The 7,279-nt window shown below is 45.1% G+C and overlaps 1 pseudogene; it reads left to right on the top strand.

Annotated features, from left to right (window-relative positions):
* The first annotated feature begins 787 nt into the window (after positions 1-787).
* The window catches only part of LOC135548943 (netrin receptor DCC-like), a 322,470-nt pseudogene continuing 315,978 nt past the window's right edge, over positions 788-7,279 (top strand).

Genomic DNA, 7,279 nt, shown 5'->3' with positions numbered 1-7,279 from the left:
TACTTCTATATTTACAGTACCAGCCAGGTGGTATATTATATACTTCTATATTTACAGTACCAGCCAGGTGGTATATTATATACTTCTATATTTACAGTACCAGCCAGGTGGTATATTATATACTTCTATATTTACTGTACCAGCCAGGTGGTATATTATATACTTCTATATTTACAGTACCAGCCAGGTGGTATATTATATACTTCTATATTTACAGTACCAGCCAGGTGGTATATTATATACTTCTATATTTACAGTACCAGCCAGGTGGTATATTATATACTTCTATATTTACAGTACCAGCCAGGTGGTATATTATATACTTCTATATTTACAGTACCAGCCAGGTGGTATATTATATACTTCTATATTTACAGTACCCGTCTAAAGTTTGGACACATCTACTCATTCAAGGTTTTTTTTTCTTTATTTTTTACTATTTTCTACATTGTAGAATAATAGTGAAGTCATAAAACCTATGAAATAACACATATGGAATCATATAATAAACAAAAAAAAGTGTTAAACAAATCAAAATATTTGCACACTCTTGGCATTCTCTCAACCAGCTTCATGAGGTAGTCATCTGGAATGCATTTCAATGAACAGGTGTGCCTTGTTAAAAGTTAATTTGTAGAATTTCTTTCCTTCTTAATACATTTGAGCCAATCAGTTGTGTTGTGACAAGGTGGGGGTGGTATACAGAAGATAGTCCTATTTGGTAAAAATACAATATTAGCAAGAACAGCTCGACTAAGCAAAGTGGAATTACGACAGTTCACCAGACATGAAGGTCAGCCAATCTGGAAAATGTCAAGAACTTTGAAAGTGCAGTCACAAAAACCATCAAGTGCTGTGATGAATGTCTCCTTAGGGAAAATCTGAAGGTCTGACTTCACACCTGCTGTGTTCTGTTCCTTCTCTATCTCTACAGGTGGCAAACACAGTTCTATATTTAACCCCAGCCTTAACCAACATCCATACACATACATTTAACCTCCACCTACATCTAACCTTAACCAAAATCCATACACAGAAGTCTAAACCTGTATCTACGTATAATTCTAATCCTAACCGTAACCCATCTCTCTTTCTCCACAGTATCTGAACTACCCCACCAATACGTATGTCGAACCGTAACCTAACCCTGTATCCCTCTCTCTACAGTGCCACCCCAGTTCCTGAACTACCCCAGCAACACGTATGTCTATAACAGTAACCCTGGTATCCCTTCTATCTCTACAGTGCCACTAAAGTTTCCAGTTCCTGAACTACCCCAGCATACACGTATGTTTAACCCTAACCCTGTATCCCTCTCTCTACAGTGCCACCCCAGTTCCTGAACCACCCCACCAACACGTATGTCGAACCTATAACAGTACCTAACCCTGTATCCCTCTATCTCTACAGTACCACCCCAGTTCCTGAACTACCCCAGCAACACGTATGTCTAACCCTAACCCTGTATATTATATCCCTATATCTACAGTGCCACCCCAGTTCCTGAACTACTTCCCAGCAACACGTATTCCTATATTTACAGTACGGACATGGAGCTGGAGTGTGCTGTACCAGCCAGGTGGAACCTATATTTCCTACCAGCCGGTGCGTTGGATGAAGAACGGAGAGGTGGTCATCCCCAGTGATTTACTTCCAGATCGTTGTACGTCACACAGAACCACAGGTGGTATATTATATACTTCTGTGTGTGTGTGTGTGTGTGTGTGTGTGTGTGTGTGCGTGTGTGTGTGTGGGTGGGTGGGTGGGTGTTTGTACCAGCCAGTGTGTGTGTGTGTGTGTGTGTGTGTGTATATATTACTGTATGTGTGGGTGGGTATTGTGTGTGTATATTTGTGCCAGGTGGTGGGTGTGTACTTGTGTGTTTGTGTGTGGTATATTATATGTGTGTGTTTGTGTGTGTGTGGTATATTGTGTGTGTATGTGTGTGTACCAGCCAGGTGTGTGTGTGTGTGTGTATGTGTGTACCAGCCAGGTGTGTGTGTGTGTATTTACAGTACCAGCCAGGTGGTGTGTGTGTGTGTGTGTGTGTGTACCAGCCAGGTGGTGTATTATATGTGTATGTGTGGGTGGTATGTATGTACTTGTATATTTACAGTGCCAGGTGGTATATTGTGTGTCTATATTTACAGTACCAGTGTGGTATGTATGTGTCTATGTGTGTACCAGCCAGGTGGTGTGTTATATTCTATGTTTACAGTACCAGCCAGGTGGTATATGTATATGTGTCTATGTTTGTGGTGTGTGTGTTTGTTTGTATTTTACAGTGTGTGGTATGTATGTACTTGTATATGTACAGTGTGTGTGTATATGTTTACTTCTATATTTGTACCAGCCAGGTGGTATATTATATACTTCTGTATTTGTGTGTGTGTATTGTGTGTCTGTGTTTACAGAGCCATTTGTTCTTTAAGTACCGACTTGCCCAGTTAAATAAAGGTTCAATTAAAATTGTTTTATAACCAACTGTGCTGTGCCTTCCTCTGCAGGATGGCAGTAACCTCCAGATCCTTGGTCTGGTGAAGTCAGATGAAGGTTTCTATCAGTGTGTGGCTGAGAACTAAGCAGTAACGCCCAGGCTATGGCCCAGCTCTATACTGAGAGAGCCAGGTAAGAGACAGCCCTAACCAGGCCAAGCCAAACTTCTCTCTGTGTGTCTCAGCCAAATTAAGGCATTTCTTGTCTTCTCTGTCTGTGTCAGCTCAGCCCTCTCTCTCTTCTCTCTCTCAGATCCACCTATCTCAGCTTAATGTCCATCTCAGCTCCACCTATCTCAGCTTAATGTCTATATCTCAGCTCCACCTCTCTCAGCTTAATGTCCCTCTCAGCTCCACCTCTCTCAGCGTATAATGTCTCTCTATATCTCAGCTCCACCTATCTCTCTCTCAGCTTAACCGTCCCGTTTATTCCATTCCAGCCATTACTCTAACTTAACCAAAAAGCCATTACAATGAGCATGTCCTCCTATATCTCTTCCTACCAGCCTCCTCTGCTCCTCAACAACACACAACATATACCTCCACCCCCCCTCACTAACAAACACCAGCCTTTACTCTCCTTCCTCACCTTCCACACCTCCACCACTCATCCACTCTTCACCCTCCATCTGCTGGGAGGTCATGGGTTAGGTCAGGGGTCAGACTTTAGCCAAGCTCAACCAGGATTCCTGCTAGGTGCGTCAGAGGTTTCTATGAACAGGCGGCTTTGTTAAACGCCAGATGTTTAAAGTGACTGAATGTGCTTGGCAAAGTAGAGACAGATGTGGGGTGTGTAATGGTGTCCAGATTAGGACCCATATTACGACAGCGTCAGAGTCAGAAGGACTCAGAGTGACACCAACTGAGGCTTTCCTAATATGGACACCGTAGGATTATTTCTCTGTGACACAGCGTCTTCGGCTGGCCGAATAGAGGGGACTTCGTCAATGTAATTGGGCGTTGGGTCTTCTGCCAATTATTTTCCTTTAACCTTAACCAACATCCATACACATACATTTAACCTTAACCAAAATCCATACACAGATGTCAGTGGGAGAATGACTCTGTGATACTTGTTGATTTATTTTGAGATTCACACGCAAAGTTGTTACTCAACGGATAAGGGTAACATTTTCATGTCTGAAATTATGTTTTTGAGCCAGGCTCAGAGTTGGGTCATAGCACCACAAACTCCAATCTATTCAAGGTCTCCTATCTGTTCAACTCCTATCTGTTCAACTCCTATCTGTTCAACTCCTATCTGTTCAACTCCTATCTGTTCAACTCCTAACTGTTCAACTCCTATCTGTTCAACTACTATCTGTTCAACTCCTATTTGGACATATTAGATGGTTTCTGCAAGGACTCTAATTGTCATTTTTGGTTTGGACCATGCTAGTAGGTGTTTCTGGAATATCAGTGCCATTATGTGTGTGTGTGTTTGTGTGTCTGTGTGTGTGTCTGTGTGTGTATGTGTGTGTGTGTGTGTGTGTGTGTGTGTGTGTGTGTGTCTGTGTGTGTGTGTGTGTGTGTGTGTCTCTGTGTGTGTGTGTGTGTGTGTGTGTGTGTGTGTGTGTGTGTGTGTGTGTGTGTGTGTGTGTGTGTGTGTGTGTGTGTGTGTGTGTGTGTGTGTGTGTGTGTGTGTCTGTGTGTGTGTGTGTCCTAGCAAAAGGATTAGTGCCATTGATGCATACTGTATGTACGCCAAGCAAAAGGCAAGCCCTTCCAAACGTAGAAACAGCACCCTATAAGGGGTACCTTCCTAACATAGAAACAGCACCCTGTTCCCTTCCTAACGTGAGAAACAGCACCCTGTTCCCTTCCTAACGTAGAAACAGCACCCTGTTCCCTTCCTAACGTAGAAACAGCACCCAGGATGGCAGTTCCCTTCCTAACATAGAAACAGCACCCTGTTCCCTTCCTAACGTAGAAACAGCACCCTGTTCCCTTCCTAACATAGAAACAGCACCCTGTTCCCTTCCTAACGTAGAAACAGCACCCTGTTCCCTTCCTAACGTAGAAACAGCACCCTGTTCCCTTCCTAACATAGAAACAGCACCCTGTTCCCTTCCTAACGTCAGCTTAAGAAACAGCACCCCGTTACCCTTCCTAACGTAGAAACAGCACCCTGTTCCCTTCCAAACGTAGAAACAGCACCCTCAGTTCCCTTCCTAACGTAGAAACAGCACCCTGTTCCCTTCCTAACGTAAGAAACAGCACCCTGTTCCCTTCCTAACGTAGAAACAGCACCCAATGAGCATGTTCCCTTCCTAACGTAGAAACAGCACCCTGTTCCCTTCCTAACGTAAGAAACAGCACCCTGTTCCCTTCCTAACTTAGAAACAGCACCCTGTTCCCTTCCTGGGAGGTCATGGGAAACAGCACCCTGTTCAACCAGGATTCCTAATGTAGAAACAGCACCCTGTTCCCTTCCTAACGTAGAAACAGCACCCTGTTCCCTTCCTAACGTAGAAACAGCACCCCTGTTCCCTTCCTAACGTAGAAACAGCACCCGTTGGGTTCCTTCCTAACGTAGAAACAGCACCCTGTTCCTTCCTAATGTAGAAACAGCACCCTGTTCCCTTCCAAACGTAGAAACAGCACCCTGTTCCCTTCCTAACGTAGAAACAGCACCCTGTTCCCTTCCTAACGTAGAAACAGCACCCTGTTCCCTTCCTAACGTAGAAACAGCACCCTGTTCCCTTCATAACGTAGAAACAGCACCCTGTTCCTTCCTAACATAGAAACAGCACCCTGTTCCCTTCCTAACATAGAAACAGCACCCTGTTCCCTTCCTAACGTAGAAACAGCACCCTGTTCCCTTCCTAACGTAGAAACAGCACCCTGTTCCCTTCCTAACGTAGAAACAGCACCCTGTTACCTTCCTAACGTAGAAACAGCACCCTGTTCCCTTCCTAACGTAGAAACAGCACCCTGTTCCCTTCCTAACGTAGAAACAGCACCCTGTTCCCTTCCTAACATAGAAACAGCACCCTGTTCCCTTCCTAACGTAGAAACAGCACCCTGTTCCCTTCCTAACGTAGAAACAGCACCCTGTTCCCTTCCTAACATAGAAACAGCACCCTGTTCCCTTCCTAACGTAGAAACAGCACCCTGTTCCCTCCCTAACATAGAAACAGCACCCTGTTCCCTTCCTAACGTAGAAACAGCACCCTGTTCCCTTCCTAACATAGAAACAGCACCCTGTTCCCTTCCCAACGTAGAAACAGCACCCTGTTCCCTTCCTAATGTAGAAACAGCACCCTGTTCCCTTCCTAACGTAGAAACAGCACCCTGTTCCCTTCCTAACGTAGAAACAGCACCCTGTTCCCTTCCTAACATAGAAACAGCACCCTGTTCCCTTCCTAACGTAGAAACAGCACCCTGTTCCCTTCCTAACGTAGAAACAGCACCCTGTTCCCTTCCTAACGTAGAAACAGCACCCTGTTCCCTTCCTAACGTAGAAACAGCACCCTGTTCCCTTCCTAACGTAGAAACAGCACCCTGTTCCCTTCCTAACATAGAAACAGCACCCTGTTCCCTTCCTAACGTAGAAACAGCACCCTGTTCCCTTCCTAACATAGAAACAGCACCCTGTTCCCTTCCTAACATAGAAACAGCACCCTGTTCCCTTCCTAACATAGAAACAGCACCCTGTTCCCTTCCTAACGTAGAAACAGCACCCTGTTCCCTTCCTAACATAGAAACAGCACCCTGTTCCCTTCCTAACATTTACATTTACATTTAAGTCATTTAGCAGACCCATTCTCTTATCCAGAGCGCACTTACAAATGGAAACATAGAAACAGCACCCTGTTCCCTTCCTAACATAGAAACAGCACCCTGTTCCCTTCCTAACGTAGAAACAGCACCCTGTTCCCTTCCTAACGTAGAAACAGCACCCTGTTCCCTTCATAACGTAGAAACAGCACCCTGTTCCCTTCCTAACGTAGAAACAACACCTTGTTCCCTTCCTAACGTAGAAACAGCACCCTGTTCCCTTCCTAACATAGAAACAGCACCCTGTTCCCTTCCTAACGTAGAAACAGCACCCTGTTCCCTTCCTAACGTAGAAACAACACCTTGTTCCCTTCCTAACGTAGAAACAACACCCTGTTCCCTTCCTAACATAGAAACAGCACCCTGTTCCCTTCCTAACGTAGAAACAGCACCCTGTTCCCTCCCTAACGTAGAAACAGCACCCTGTTCCCTCCCTAACGTAGAAACAGCACCCTGTTCCCTTCCTAACGTAGAAACAGCACCCTGTTCCCTTCCTAACGTAGAAACAGCACCCTGTTCCCTTCCTAACATAGAAACAGCACCCTGTTCCCTTCCTAACGTAGAAACAGCACCCTGTTCCCTTCCTAACATAGAAACAGCACCCTGTTCCCTTCCTAACATAGAAACAGCACCCTGTTCCCTTCCTAACATAGAAACAGCACCCTGTTCCCTTCCTAACGTAGAAACAGCACCCTGTTCCCTTCCTAACATAGAAACAGCACCCTGTTCCCTTCCCACCCCCTGACCTCACAGCTGGAGTGGTGTCTGCCACCCTGCTTGCTGGGTAACATCAGCCGCCGTCCATGTACCTGCAGGGGAACATCTGTGAGTGCAGACCTGTCCTGTCTCTCTGCATCGCACACTGTCTGTTCTCCCAAAGTCTTGTTGGACTTCATTCAATTAGACGGCCTCCTCTGGTATTCTCAGTAGTGGTGTGCTCCGACATGATGTCTATGTGTATTTGTGTGTGTGTGTGTGTGTGTGTGTGTGTGTGTGTGTGTGTG

This window comes from Oncorhynchus masou, chromosome 11 (assembly GCF_036934945.1).
Source record: "Oncorhynchus masou masou isolate Uvic2021 chromosome 11, UVic_Omas_1.1, whole genome shotgun sequence".
Taxonomy (NCBI): domain Eukaryota; kingdom Metazoa; phylum Chordata; class Actinopteri; order Salmoniformes; family Salmonidae; genus Oncorhynchus; species Oncorhynchus masou.
The sequence above is the reverse complement of the archived record's forward strand: the minus strand, read 5'-3'. Positions and strand labels throughout refer to the sequence as shown.